Source organism: Vidua macroura, chromosome W (genome assembly GCF_024509145.1).
Source record: "Vidua macroura isolate BioBank_ID:100142 chromosome W, ASM2450914v1, whole genome shotgun sequence".
Classification (NCBI taxonomy): Eukaryota; Metazoa; Chordata; class Aves; order Passeriformes; family Viduidae; genus Vidua; species Vidua macroura.
Genome location: NC_071610.1, coordinates 3,332,562 through 3,347,780, shown reverse-complemented (window position 1 = coordinate 3,347,780; position 15,219 = coordinate 3,332,562).

The window sequence follows — 15,219 nt, the reverse complement described above, 5'->3', positions numbered from 1 at the left end:
ATTTCCCCTGACGCAGCTTGAGACTGTGACCTCTCGTTCTGTCAGTTGCTGCCTGGAGAAAGAGACCAACCCCCACCTGACTACAGACCCCTGAGGGACACCACTGGTGACTGGCTGCCAGCTGGATGCAGCACCATTCACCACTCTCTGGGCCCGGCCATCCAGCCAGTTCCTAACTCAGCAAAGAGTGCTCCTGTCCAAGCTCTGGGCTGCCAGGTTTTCCAGGAGTGTGCTGTGGGAGACAGTGTCAAAGGCCTTGCTGAAATCCAAATAGACAACATCCACAGCCTTTCCCGCATCCACCAGGCAGGTCACCTCGTCATAAAAGGAGATCAGGTTGGTCAAACATGACCTACCCCTCCTAAACCCATGCTGGCTGGGTCTGATACCCTGGCCATCCTGTAGATGCTGCATGATGACACTCAGTATAAATTGCTCCATTATCTTGCCAGGTACTGAGGGGTTCTCAGGCAAAGATATGGGAGCAGGAATAAAAGTTCTTTATTCGGGAAGAAAATAAAAATAAAATTGAAAATGCAGTAATATAAAGAACACTGACAGAGTCAGAATACGATCTGACAATTAAATGGTGGTTGCAATTCTCCTGGAGTGACAGATGTAGTTCTGTTAAAGCAGTGATCCTGTAGAAGGGTGTAGTTTTCCTCTGAAGGTCCAGTGGTGGTGTAGATGGGCCTGGCCTTGCTCTGAGAATAGAGTGGAGAAGACAACTGCTCCTCTGGGAATCCAGTGGTGAAAGGCTGCTGTGGTCTTCCAAAATCTCAGCTTATATCCAGGTAGGAATGCTCGGCTCCTCCCCCAGGGCGGAGCCTCTCACAATGGGATGATGTAATTTTATCAGTCATGCAGTGAGACTCAATCTTAACAGAAGATATCTCCCTGGAGGGAGGATTAGTTGTGGAAGAGATAAAGAAAACTGCCCAATTAACAGAAGATAACTGCTCCACCTCTAACAGATGATAATAGAATACACACCCCCACCCACATCTTGCAACCCAGGACAATATAAAATATGCTTATCCAGTACAAACATAATGGTAAAACATAACACATTTGACTACTTTTTTCCCAATGAAAACCTCACTGGACCATTTTATGTTTTTAAAGTCTTGTTCAACTAAAAGAATTTGTAGAAGTGACTATTTTGTTTGAGTATTATATTATTACCTGCACAAGAAAACAACTAATTTAAATTATTAGTTGTTTTAGAAGTTGGTGTTGTAACACACATGAGTAAATTGGGATTTTTTTTTCCATTAAATGAAATTAAATACTTAGTGTGATTTGCTCCATTAGGTATTACTGTAATCCACTTTTAAGAAGCATAGTGCAAATTCTTCACACCTGACACCATGCTTTCTTAGAGGTTGCTTGTTTCATAAGGACTGATATAATATACAGGTACCTGTAATTTTGTTAATGGGATGCACAAACACTGTTTTATTTGCCTGTTAGTAATTTATAAGCAGTATGTACTTCTGTGCAGAATTTTAAAATAAAAGTGATGTGTCAGTAAAATATTTTTAAAAATTAAGATCACGATGGTATATTTTTTCAAAATAATTGAAAGGAAATCAGCTTCTTATCTGAATGTAATATAGTAATGCAACATATAACTATCATCCTAAATTTAAGTATTCAAATGATTGGGAATCTGGTGTTAAGGCTGAGCTACAACAGTGAATAGAAAGAATGTAATGATGAATGCTGTATAACAAAATGAAAGTTATGTTCTCTGCATTGACTTTAGTTCAAAGGAACAAACAATAGCACCTTGTAATTAATACACCAGGTAATAGTCATCATTAAAAGTAAGCCACCTAAGTATCAGATGAAGCCTTCAGTGGTAGAGGTAAAATAAAATAAAATAAAATAAAATAAAAAAAAAAAAAAAAAAAAAAAAAAAAAAAAAAAAAAAAAAAAAAGAAGCTGAGGAAGCCTGAAGGTTGAGCAAAATATTTGTATAGGTACTTGCTCTAAGTTTACAACTTGATGGTGACTATGGATTTTTTTTTTTTTTCCCGGTAAGCAAGACAGAGTTTTGTGGAGTTTTTTCTTATTCTAATAATTTAGCATATTTTGCCAAAAATAATTTAATATGGAATGAAATTATACTATTTAATTCATTTTTTTCTAAGTGATAAACTTGCATTATCTCTACTATGTTAAAATGTGCTTCTGTTTGTATGAAAAAGGGATATGAATTCTATGTCAGCTATATCTTTTAAAATGTATACTTGTAAAAAACAGTTCTCTGGAAGAAAAATGATAGAAGGCAAAGCTCTAGTATTTTCATTTGAATGTTACAGTCAGTTTTTGATTATGCAAGACAGTAGGGATTCTGAGTAAATTTAAAATATAGATAATTTGAAATATTTAATTTAGGCTATAAAATATATATAACAATGACATACATTATATAACAGGAAAATAAATCAGTGATAGATTACGATTACTCTGCTGGACAAGTAGATTGTCCCAGTATTGTTATATTAGGTCTGTAAGAACAGACCTAATAACAGTTGTTTTTGTAGGGAAGATAAATGATGAGTTATATATTATCATTGAAAGAAATTTGAAATCTGGCTAAAGATGCTCCTTGGGCTCTTTTCTGTAGGTCCACTATTGGTGAACTCCAGAAAGGAAGCAGGAACTATTCCTGCTATAACTTCCTGAACTTCCCACAATTATTTTTGCATTTAATCTGAGCCTCATATGACTTTATCCTCTCAAAAGTCTTGTTTTGGACAGATACTGGGAAAGCAACTTACTGTCATGTTTTATAATAGAGATATAGAACTGCATGTCAGTTACATAACAAATGCTGTGCAATTTCATACAAGAGCTGGGAGGACCGCTATGGATTAATTTAGGAGATTAATATAAAAGCATTTGGGCATTTTTAATTTTCACTTTTTAAGGTGCAAAGGTAAATTGATATAGCTTCATAGGCCAGAAAGTTAATTTGGACATTCTTCTTCTGGCAAAGGACAGAAATTTAAAAATGGCCTAATGGACTGTTGTATTCAGCACAAGCTGATGAAAGCCACACTTCTATGGATTAAAGAAATCTGAAAGCATCATATCGTACTTTAAATGCCTTGCCACTCCCTTTTTAATGGGTTTGCCAGTAAAAAGATTTAAGACTGAGAGAGAATTATCAAAATCTTGTATGTTAAAAGAGCTTCTTGGGCTTATGCCTTTTAAAACAGCTTCTTTGAAAAAAACCCAGAACTTTTCCATTCTTCAGATACTTAAATGTCAGCCATCTCAGCTAAAACATTCAATGGCCACATATAAACAGTCCATACCTAGGACTGTTCTCTGGCACTGTGGCTGGTAGTCACACAATATTTTATGCCTTTATTCTTAAAGCCTTTTATTCTTCAAAACAGGATAGTCACATGCATCTACTGCCTATTAGGAATGGTTCCTGACTCACACTCCCAAGCTGTGTCCAGAAATTGTTTGAGAAAGTGGTAGCTGGCATGCTTTTAGCCTGTGTCAAGGTCTGTTTGAACATTTTAATGCACAATTTGTAGACAAATTATTTCCATTTGTCTGTGAATTAAACCATCACAAAACATTTGCATTGCATTTTACAAACACACCTAATACAGTCTTCTTGGAGCAATTAGCCAAAAGGAAGGTAAGTAAGAGGAAACTGTGGTCCTCTACTGTTGCAGTTGGACACCAGCCAAACGCCAGGCACCCACGAAAGCTGCTTGCTCACCCTTCACTGCCACAGCTGGGCAGAGGAGAGGAAAAAATTTAACAAAGGGTTCATGAGTTGAGATAAGAACCCAGAGAAAGCACTCCAAAGGCAAAACAGGCTCAGCCTAAAGGTACAAAGTGAATTTCCCACTAACAGAATCAGAGGAGGATAATGAGAAGTAAAATAAACCCTTACAACACATTTTTTTCCCCCAGCCCTTCCCTCCCTCCCTCCCTCCCACTGACAGGGTGTGGGGGTTTGGTCAGTTCGTCAGTCGAGATCTTCTTCTGCTGTTCGGGGAGAGGAGTCCTTCCCCTGCTACACCATGGGGTCCCTTCCATGGGAGACAGTTCTCCATGAACTTCTCCAACATGAGTCCACTCTCACGAGCAACAGTCCTCCCAAAACTGCTGCAGCATGGGTCACTCTTCCACGGGGTGCAGTCCTCCAAGGACAGGCTGCTCTGGCCTGGGAGCAGGGGCCCCCTCTCTCCACCGGGTCTCCCACTGGATCACAGCCCCCTCCAGGCATCCACCCGCTCCTGCATGAGTACCTCTCCCATGGGCTGCGGGTGCATCTCTGCATCCCCTGTGGATCCCCATGGGCTGCAGGGGGACAACCTGCTTCACCATGGTCTTCACCACAGCCTGCAGTGGAATCTCAGCTCCAGCGCCTGGAGCACCTCCTCTCCCTCCTTCTCCACTGACCTTGGTGTTGCCATGTTGTTTCTCTCACATGTTCTCACCTCTTCCTCTTCTCTGACTAGAAGAAAAAAACTGTGCCCACTTCGTTTTGATTTTCTTCTTAAATATGTCATCACTGAGGCATTACCAACCTCTCTCATTGGCCCAGCTTTGGCCAGCAGCATGTCCATCTTCAAAGCCATCAGGGATTGGCTCTGCCAGACATGGTGGAAGCTTCTAGCAGCTTCTCACGGAAAGCCACCTCTGTGGCCGCCCCACTACGGAAAACCAGGCCATGCAAAACCAACACACCTACTTAGAGATTAATTGTCATAGCACGGCATCCCTGGCTGGGTAATAATTAGCATTGACTCCATGATTCCAGAAGGCTGATCAATCGCTTTATTATACTATACTTATTAAGAAACCCATCGCCCTTACAGACAGTCTGATACAGTTTTACCTAATTGGTCCAGGAATCCAAACACCATCACCACTGGCCAATTAAGAAATCACCCTTTGGTAAGCAAGTGTCCGTAACACATTCCACATGTTCACAACAACAGGTGCAGCAAGTGAAGATAAGAATTGTTTCTCATTCTTTTCTCTGATCTTCTCACAGCCTGCCCCAGGACAATGCCTGGGAGTTGTGCCTGTTGCTCTCTGTGGCCAGAGAGCTGCTGCTACAATGAATCACATTCATATTTCAAATTCAATCTTTATTAATGCAATTAGTCACCTTTTTTTTTAAACCAGAAACCTGAAAAAAGAAAGTTGATTGGAATTTGGCTTATCAAGTTAGATATTTTTTCATGTGAAAGCATTTTAGAAAGTCCTCTATAGTGACTAAACTAGCCTTCTAACCTGCAGCAGATAGCCCTCTTAGACATCCTGTGGCCCTCATGAAAAGACAGTACAGTGAGAACAGAAAATACATGTGCAATAAAATTAAATAAACACAAGTAACTCTTTAAATTATAGCTGTTAACATAAATTTGTAATGAAATGGAAAAGGAATAAGGATAAATATATCAGTGGATGTTTTCTAAATGCTGAGTACTCCTCTTATAACTTTAAAAAAAATTCTCTTTTCTACCTGGACACATATTTTCAACTTGCTTCTCAGTGTGGTCATAGGGACAAACATCAGTCTATCTACTTTGTCAGCACTTCAGAAGATGTTTGGATGCTCCATTACTGAGCCAGAAACCAGTATTAACTTGTTGTGATTTCATTTCTTACAGACTTGCAATAGCATGTATTCTGATGCACAAAGCCTTTTTTTAAAACTTTTGATGTGGACAATAACTGGTCCATAAAATTGAATTATTGACTCAGAGAAGCTTCCCATGGTTTTACAGTGCAATTAAGTGCAGATAAATGTCTCTGCCTGGGTGATGCAACTCCGTTATAGTGTAAAAAAAAAGATTGAGTCAAGAATACACCTTTTAGGAATGCTTAACATGAAATTTTCAAATAGCCATATGTAGGGTGTGAGATTTGTTGTGGTAGCTCAGGATAGTTCACCTCCCCTGCCTGAGTATGTAAGAGTCCTGAGCACATCCTATCTCATCATCACGGTAACCCAAGATAGTTCGCTTTCCACCCCACCACAATTGCATATATCCCTGTATGGGTGCCAACCTGGCAGCCAGCTGAGGATCTCAGAATTCAGACAACAATACCTGCATTACATCTGAGTTCGCTAATGAACAAAACAAGACATTGCATATATATTATATGTTAATCAGTGCAAGTTTTATTATCCACCCCTGTGATTTCCTTTGAGCTTCACTTCCTAGCAGGGCTCCACTGTGTCAGGTTCCCATTTGATTAGAATTGGTGTCCCAGGGCTCCCGCCATGGTAATGCTGCACTTTCATTAAAGCCAATGATTTCAGTTGCTGAGTGTTATGCCTCATACCTGGGGAAACTGCACCTGCTTTTTGCTCATAACACCATAACTTAAAAATCAAGTCAAAATTATCTATTAATGAAAATTAACCTTTTCTGTCTTATGATGAATTTAAATTCTAGGTTTCAATGTTTAAATTTCTCTATTTGTCCTCCCACTGTTTTAAAATCCTACATGACTTCCCTCACATTCCCTAAACATAATTACCCTTTGAAGACAAGAACAGCATAGAAAACCTTGGCCTAAGAGGTATATATTTTGAGAAATAATGGAATAAACCTGAGCAGTTTTCTTAAAGGTTTTGGATAGGTATATGGAAATTGTTTACAAATCTTGACTAAAAAAAACACTAGTGTGCACAGCATTGTTAATTTATGTCAATTTATAGATTAGAGTTACTATTGAACATTTTACAGGTTTACCAACTTCCTTTACTGTATTCCCAGTAAATATTTCAATACAGTGCAAGTACTCATGAAAGATCATGTAGTGACTCTTCTAAAGTGACTCATGTAGTGACTCTTCTAAAGAGGCCTGTGCTTTTGCTAGTACGTTTTCCATGCAGAGTTCAATGTATTAGGATGGCCTGTTATCCATAATTTTGTTGTTAGAGAAAACATATTACCACTAGTTATCATTGACAATGTTCTTTAAAATCACTATAAATAGTTAAACTTTCTGGAACAAGAACAGCCTTCATGAGAACATGAATACATGTCACCACCCAAAACAAAGGCACATGTATGTGTCATGTGTATTATTGAATATTTTGAGGATAGGCATGTGTGAGAAAAAAAGAAATAACATGCCATAGAAACAGATGCAGAGAAGATACTGTCTTGGTTTGAAAGAGAGGTGCCTGCCAAGGAAGGTGGGAACTTCCCTTGGAATGGAAAATATTACTCCCTTGTCTCCAAATTCCTATAACTTTGAAATTATGGGGCTTTCAGGCAAAGATTGGGAAAAGAAATACAGTTCTTTACTAAGACAGATGATATAGATATAGATATAGATATAGATGTAGATGTATAACAAGACAAACAACAACAACGGCAGCAACAACAACCAAACAAAAAACTCCCAATAACAGCCTTCTCTCGGCTGACAAGAACTTTCCCCTTCGGTGTAGTTAATGGTCACAGGTGGCAGGGGCGCTGTTGGCTCCCAGGCAGGCAGGGCACGTGCGATTGTTCCCCCGTGGCTGTAGGGGGCGCTGTGGTGTGAGTTTAGCCTCCTCTTCACGAGGTAATGGTGGCTCAGCTGGTGGGAAGAGATAGAAAAGGGGCTTCCTTTGCAAATTCTCAAGAAGCAGCCGGTCTCAGAGCCCCTCAGGAAGCTGAATGGACTGTAGCAGGAATCTGGGACCAGCAGGCTGGAACACCAGAGGTGAGTGTTATATGTAACAGGTATAATTCGCGCCATTTTTTTGCATGATATATATGATATTAAATAGTTGTTAGAATGTACCCTTTGGCATTAGAAGCCCCCCCTTCTCAGGCAAAACCAGGTGTGTGTTGAAACCCGATTTACAAGCAAAAGGATGTGGCTCGCCAGGAGATGGGCCTTATCTGAGGCGATATGGAGATACCCAGGCGCTGATCATCGCGTGAACGACCCGAGATGGACATCAGGAACATCCCCCCGGGCCGAGACGTGAATACTGTGTTCCTGTAAATTTCATCAAGAGTTTCAACGACACCGGACTTCGAATTGTTCTGCCTTGTCACCGAGAAGGAAATCTCATCAACTTATGGGACTTTGAATGAAACAAAGGACTGAATGCCGAAATCCTGGCTTCAGGCAAAATTTTCCCTATAAAAATCGCTTGTACCAGGATGGTGGGGTGGGAGCATAGAGTGAAACCTCTGCTGAGGCTGATCTCTGTGTCTTGCACCCAGCGCCGATCCCGGGCTCGGCACTGTCCTTTTCCTTGTGGCTGGCTAAGTTAGATCTCTATTGCTAAAATACATTTTTAATTTTTTTTTTAATTTGGCTGGATCATTTTTCATTTATAACAATCTTGGTGACCCCGACGTGATCCGGTTTGGGGTATCCAGGGGGTTCCCTATCCTCGATCCAGGTGGCGCCTCGCTGAGTTCAGCAGCCGGACGGGAAGGAGGAATCCCACGGAACCAACCGGATTACGAAAAGCCGCAAAAGCCACGGTAAGGAAAAAAAAAGGTGGGCCCAGAGCTCTCGGAATTCGGAGCCTAAGTCTCCGAGGCTGCAGCAGAAATTTTTTCACTCATAAAATCAACGTGCACGAAGAATCCACGCGGGAAAAGGAGCCGTAAGTATCGCGTGGTTGAGTGAGGCGTGAGTGGGTGTGTGTGTGAGACGTGACCTCATCACGGGGCGAGAGCGAGCCCAATAAACCGCAGTTTCACTATCCCGCAAGGGAAGTGGTCGGCTACGGGGGAAGCGAAAGAACTCGGGTACACTCACAACACGCATACGACCTGAAACTCGGGGGCGTTACGGGGATCCACTCACGGACAGGTCGGGGGAGGGAACGTACGTTCTCGTGGGTTCGAGAAATTGGTAAACCTCACCGACTTCTGGACTCGGGGAGTCCAGGGAAACAGGTAAAAGAGAGATCACCCTTCTTCCAACTGAAAACCCACAGAGCGGTTCACTGTGCGGCTACTAAGTTGGCAAGGCTCAGTCGGGGACAGACCGGTTTAAACATTTGGTAAGACTCAGTCCGGGACAGGACTGGAGTTTAGACTCGGTCCGGGACAGGACTGGAGTATACATTTAGCACACAAGTAACTGACTTCTTGGAACGGCTTGCGGACACCGACTCGGAAACACGGTAAGGAAAAACTTTAAACATGGGACAAAGGAACAGTAAAGTCCAGGGGAGAACTCAAGAGAAGAGTTCTAAATCCGAAAAAGGTAAGAACTTAAAATCAGGGAAAAATAAATTGGGAGAAGGGAAAAAGGACGGGTTGCCTGAAATTCCGAGGGAAAGTCCCCTGGGCTGGATGTTAGAACACTGGGAAGACTGCTCCTTGAGGCGGAGGAAGTCCAAAGAAAAAAATGATACACTACTGTGTAGAGGTATGGGGAAACAGGGAAATTGGAAAATTCCTATACTGGCCCATTTTTGGTACCTTTGAAAGTAAGTTTTGCCAAGCACTCTCTGAACACTTATACGAAGAAGGGGAGTGGGATGATGAGGAGTTGGGGTATGCCAGGCTGTGGGAATATGCTAGCGCGTGGCTGTTCCCTATTAAGACCTCCAGCAGCAAGGTAAGTTCAGGTAAAACTTGGGAACCCCTGGAAAACCTACCACCCCCATACCAAGTTCCTCCATCACAAGCACAGGTCCCGGCCGCCCCACCAACAGCACCTCCAGCTCAGTCTGCATCGCCACCTAATGCCCAAATACTGGCTGCAGATGCACCGGGACCTTCTCAACCCCCCCTCCCCACACAACATGGGGACACACACACACAGCCGCTTCACACTGGGGAAAACTCATCTCCTCCTGCCAGTAGAACTCGGCGTAAAGCAAGGAGAGAAAATATGGAGGATAGTGATGATGAAAGGGACAGACCTAATCTATACCCTTTAAGGGAAGTCCCAACCGCCCCCGGAGTCATCGGATTTGTAAACATTCCCATCAATACGGGGGATGTAAGGGCTTTTAAAAAGGAGATGGGGAAACTAATGGATGACCCGTTGGGGGTGGCGGAGAGGTTGGATGAATTCTTGGGAAATAGTATATACTCATACGATGATATCTCAGCCATATTAAGATCCTTGTTTAATGCAGAGGAACAAGATATGATAAGGCAGGCTGCCATCAAGGATTGGGAATTCAGAAACCCCCAGGGAGGGAGCGGGGTGGAGAAGTGGCCGGAACAAAGACCATAATGGAACGCTCAGGCGGAGGAGGATTGGGCCAAAATGATCGGACTAAGAAACATGGTAATACAAGGTATCCGGGGAGCAGTCCCCAAAGGACAAAATATTAGTAAAGCACTAGGGGAGTGTCAAGGGAAGGACGAAACTCCCACAGAATGGTTGGAAAGGCTCAGGAAGAGCCTTCAAATGTACTCAGGTACTGATCCCGAATCCCCTGTAGGGGGAATCCTTTTAAAAACGCAATTCGTTGCAAAATCATGGGAGGACATTCAGAGAAAATTGGAGAAAATAGATAATTGGCAAGAGAAAAGCCTACAAGAATTGTTAAAAGAAGCGCAAAAGGTATATATGAGGAGGGATGAGGAGAAACAAAAGATACAAGCCAACGTGTTGGTAGCAGCAGTCAGGGAAGCAAACAAACAAGAGCAAGTCCAAACAATGGGAAGGCCGGCACAGGCTCGAAAGCCCCAGGGAAAGCCGGGACCTACACAAAGGAAGGACAAACAGGTAAGTGCCCCTGAATGCTTTTACTGTAAGAAAAGAGGACACCTCAAGAGGGACTGTAAAAAAAGGATGAAAGATGAAATGATTTTTCAGGAGGATTAGAGGTGTTAGGGGCTCTGTAATTTGGGGTCGCGAACATCTGGAGAGCCCTTGATAAAATTAAAGGTTGGACCCCAAAAGCAGGAGTTGATTTTTTTGGTTGATTCAGGAGCAGAAAGAACCACAGTCCGGCAACTACCTCCTGGGTGCACAAAATGTAAGGATTCTATGACCGTAATTGGGGCAAAAGGGGAACCCTTTCAAGTCCCTGTCTTGAGGGATGTAGAAATAGAATCTGAGAATAAAATCTGTGTGGGGGACATCTTATTAGTAGAAGAAACAGAATACAATTTACTGGGAAGAGACCTGATTGTAATGCTAGGAATAAGCATAATTACGAAGGACTCAAGACTCATGGTAAGTTTTATATAAGCTGACCACCGAGGATGAGGAAAAAATTGATCCCAGGGTTTGGCACACTCCGGGGGAAGCTGGAAAATTAAACATGGAACCAATCCACATCAAAATTGAGAGACCAGAAGATCCCATAAGGATCAAACAATATCCCATCCCTTTAGAGGGAAGAAAGGGATTGAAACCAATAATTGAGGATTTAATAAAGAGAGGCACATTAGAGCCTTGCATGTCAAGACATAATACACCTATCTGGCAGTTCAGAAACCGGATGGTAGTTACCGATTGGTACAAGATTTAAGAGCAGTAAATCTAAGAACAAAAACCTTATTTCCCACGGTCTCTAATCCATATACTTTATTGAATAATATCTCCCCGGAAAATATATGGTATAGTGTGATCGACTTGAAAGACGCCTTCTGGACTTGCCCCCTAGCCGAGGGGAGCCGGGATTTCTTTGCCTTCCAATGGGAGGACCCGGACACACTAAGAAAACAGCAATTGAGGTGGACTTCCCTCCCTCAAGGGTTTGTGGATTCACCTAATCTTTTTGGTCAAGCCCTTGAAAGACTGCTTAGTGAATTTGTGCCAATTCCTGGGACCAAACTGTTACAATATGTAGATGATTTATTGGTAGCTGGTTCTAATGAAGAGGAGGTACGAATGGGAACTATAGCTTTATTGAATTTCCTGGGAAAACAGGGGTTGAAGGTATCAAAGTCCAAATTACAATTCACAGAGCCCAAAGTGAAATACTTAGGACACTGGTTAACAAAAGGGAAAAAGAAATTAGATACAGACCGGGTGGCCGGAATAATTGCACTGCCTCCCCCGAAAACAAAAAGGGAGGTTAGGCAGTTGCTGGGACTTTTGGGTTATTGTAGGCAATGGATTGAAGGATACAGTGAAAAAGTAAGGTTTCTCTATGACAAACTTACCACGGATGGGCTCAAATGGACCGAACAAGATGAAGAAGGCTTCAGGGAATTAAAGGAGACCCTTATAGCAGCCCCTGTATTGAGTCTCCCTGATTTAAAAAGGCCCTTTCAGCTTTTTGTAGATGTTAGCAATCATACTGCCCATGGAGTTCTAACTCAGGACTGGGCAGGGGCCAAGAAACCGGTCGGATACCTATCCAAGCTCCTGGATCCTGTCAGCAGGGGGTGGCCCACTTGCTTACAAGCAATTGTGGCCGTAGCAATATTGGTAGAAGAAGCCAAAAAGGTAACATTCAGGGCTTCATTGACCATCTACTCCCCCCACAATGTAAGGAGCATTTTACAGCAAAAAGCTGACAAGTGGCATGTTGGGGAAGATGAAATAGCAAGGCCCTATAAATATGATGGCCTGGCAAAAGAATCAGAGAATACAGATATTGAGATGAAAACGAGGTTTGAAATACCAAACCTTAATCACTGAGCATCTCGAAAACAATAATGCAGCCAAGCTGAAAGCAATCCCCCCTTCTGATAGATCCTAAGGTCAAATGGAATGTCCTGTCTCACCCCCCAATGTATGGTTCATCCCATACCTGTAACCCTCCCCTGAAGTATCCGATGTCTGTAACCCCATTGGCCCAAGTCCTGTCCCAGCCCACCTTGAAGCCCCCTGATAAGGTGTGGCCGAGGGACCAGACGCTCTCTCTCTTGGATCTTCCTGCTGGGACACCCACCCGGCACCATCTCTCTCTCTCCCTCTCTCTCCCCCCCGCTCTCCCCGGGCCTGCCACGAGTTGCAGCTAGCAACTCTAAGCAGGGCCCTTCATCCTTTACAATAAACCATATGCTCTAAAGACCGGGCTTCAGAGATCCTTCGCCACCACCCATCCAAACCGTCCTGGAGTCCAGCTATCCCTGCAGTGGCTGACAGACGCTAGGCTTCTGAAATACGAAGCCATTTTAATTCATTCCCACGACTTGGAGCTAAAAACCACCCCGGCACAAAACACGGCCCAATTCCTATTTGGGGACGCTCCAGGTGACCTGTCTCATGATTGTGTTGAGATGGTGGAGCTACAAACCAAAAAAAGACCGGATTTAGAGGAAGAAGAGCTCGAGGAAGGGGAAAAATGGTTTGTGGACGGTTCTGCAAGGGTAATAGAAGGCAAAAGAAAGTCGGGATATGCGGTCATTGATGGGCAAACGGGAAAAGTGATAGAGTCCGGACCCCTGAATGCAGGATGGTCGGCTCAAGCCTGTGAGCTATATGCCATATACAGGGCGTTGCTGGGACTTGAAGGGAAAAAGGGGACGATTTTCACTGATTCCAAATATGCATTTGGGGTAGTACATACCTTTGGGAAAATTTGGGAAGAAAGGGGACTGCTAAATACCCGGGGAAAGGGGCTAATTCATGAAGAAATAATTAAACAAATATTAAAAGCTATCAGAGGGCCAAAGGCAGTTGCTGTAGTCCATGTAAAAGGACACCAAGCCGGGATGCACTTCCGAACTCGGGGGAACAACTTAGCCGACAAAGAGGCAAAAAGTGCAGCTTTGTTAAAGGTAAGTATCCCGGAGGTTGAAAGGGAGGAAACCCAGGAACCGTCCCCCCAACCCTCCAAAAAGGAGATAGATTATCAGAAGATTGGGGGGCGTCTGGAAGGAGGTAAGTGGAAGTTGCCAGATGGGAGGGAATTATTATCGAAAGAATACACTAGGAAGATTCTAAGGAGATTACACCAACAAACACACTGGGGGGCCCAAGCACTAGCCGAGCAAATCCTGAGATTCTTTGGCTGTAAAGGGATATATGAACTGGCTAAGCAAGAGGTACAGGGGTGCATAATCTGCAAAAAAATAAATAGGTCAAACTCCCGGAAACTAACACTGGGGAGTCACCCAGCAGCTTACCGACCTTTTGAAAGAATCCAGGTAGATTTCACTGATCTACCTAAGGTTGGGAGATACAAATTTTTACTAGTCATAGTAGACAAACTAACCCACTGGGTGGAGGCTTTTTCAAGCTCCAGGGCTACATCCCAGACAGTATCAAAGTTCTTATTGGAGGAAATTATACCTCGATACGGGTTAGCAAGCTACATTGATTCGGACCAAGGAACACATTTTACTTCAAAAATTATTAAGCAATTGGCAGATACCTTAGGTATCAGATGGGATTATCACACCCCGTGGCACCCTCAGAGTTCTGGGCAAGTGGAAAAGATGAATCAAACATTAAAGGCCCAACTAGCCAAACTAATGTTAGAAACAAAAATGTCATGGATAAAAAGTCCCCCATTGGCCTTATTAAACATAAGAACTATGCCTCATTCTGAAACGGGGCTTTCACCTTTTGAAATGTTATATGGGATGCCTTATACTCATGGTATGCCTGTAGGGCATCTGAAATTAGAGGATGAGCAAATACAACCATACCTGATAACATTAAATAAGAATCTCGAGGAATTGCGAAAGCAGGGTGTAATCATGCAGCACAGCCCCCTTGGCTTCTTGATACATAAGATACAGCCTGGGGACAGGGTTCTCATAAAAACATGGAAGGAAGTTCCACTATCCTCTCATTGGGAGGGACCCTATATCGTCCTTTTAACTACAGACACTGCTATACGCACTGCAGAGAAGGGGTGGACACATGCGTCAAGGGTGAAGAAAATTGACCTTCAGGACTGAGCCCTGGAGTGGAAAGTCACCTCCTCCCCTGGAGATTTGACGATAATTTTGCGCCGGCCTAGTAAATGACCGAGAGTAACTTGGTCAGATGTTCTGTACCAGATTGTAACTGTTACCCCTTTGCATATTTCATTCGCGAATACTGTTATAAGAAGTGGGTTGTTCACTGTCGGAGAGGAATAAGACCTAGTGGGCTGTGTGCAAAGTGCTTTAAACAAGAACAAAACCTGACTAGCCATTTTCTGGTATTGGCCACCAGGCTGAGACTGATTCAATTGGATTCAATAATTTGGTTTCGTCTATATCAGAACGGATTGAGGGGGAAATTACAAACAAAAGCTAAAATCATTACTGTTGAGTGCCGTAGGTTGAACAAGGTACCCTGCAGTGCAGATCCTGTTGAATTACGCTGGTGGGACACCTTTAA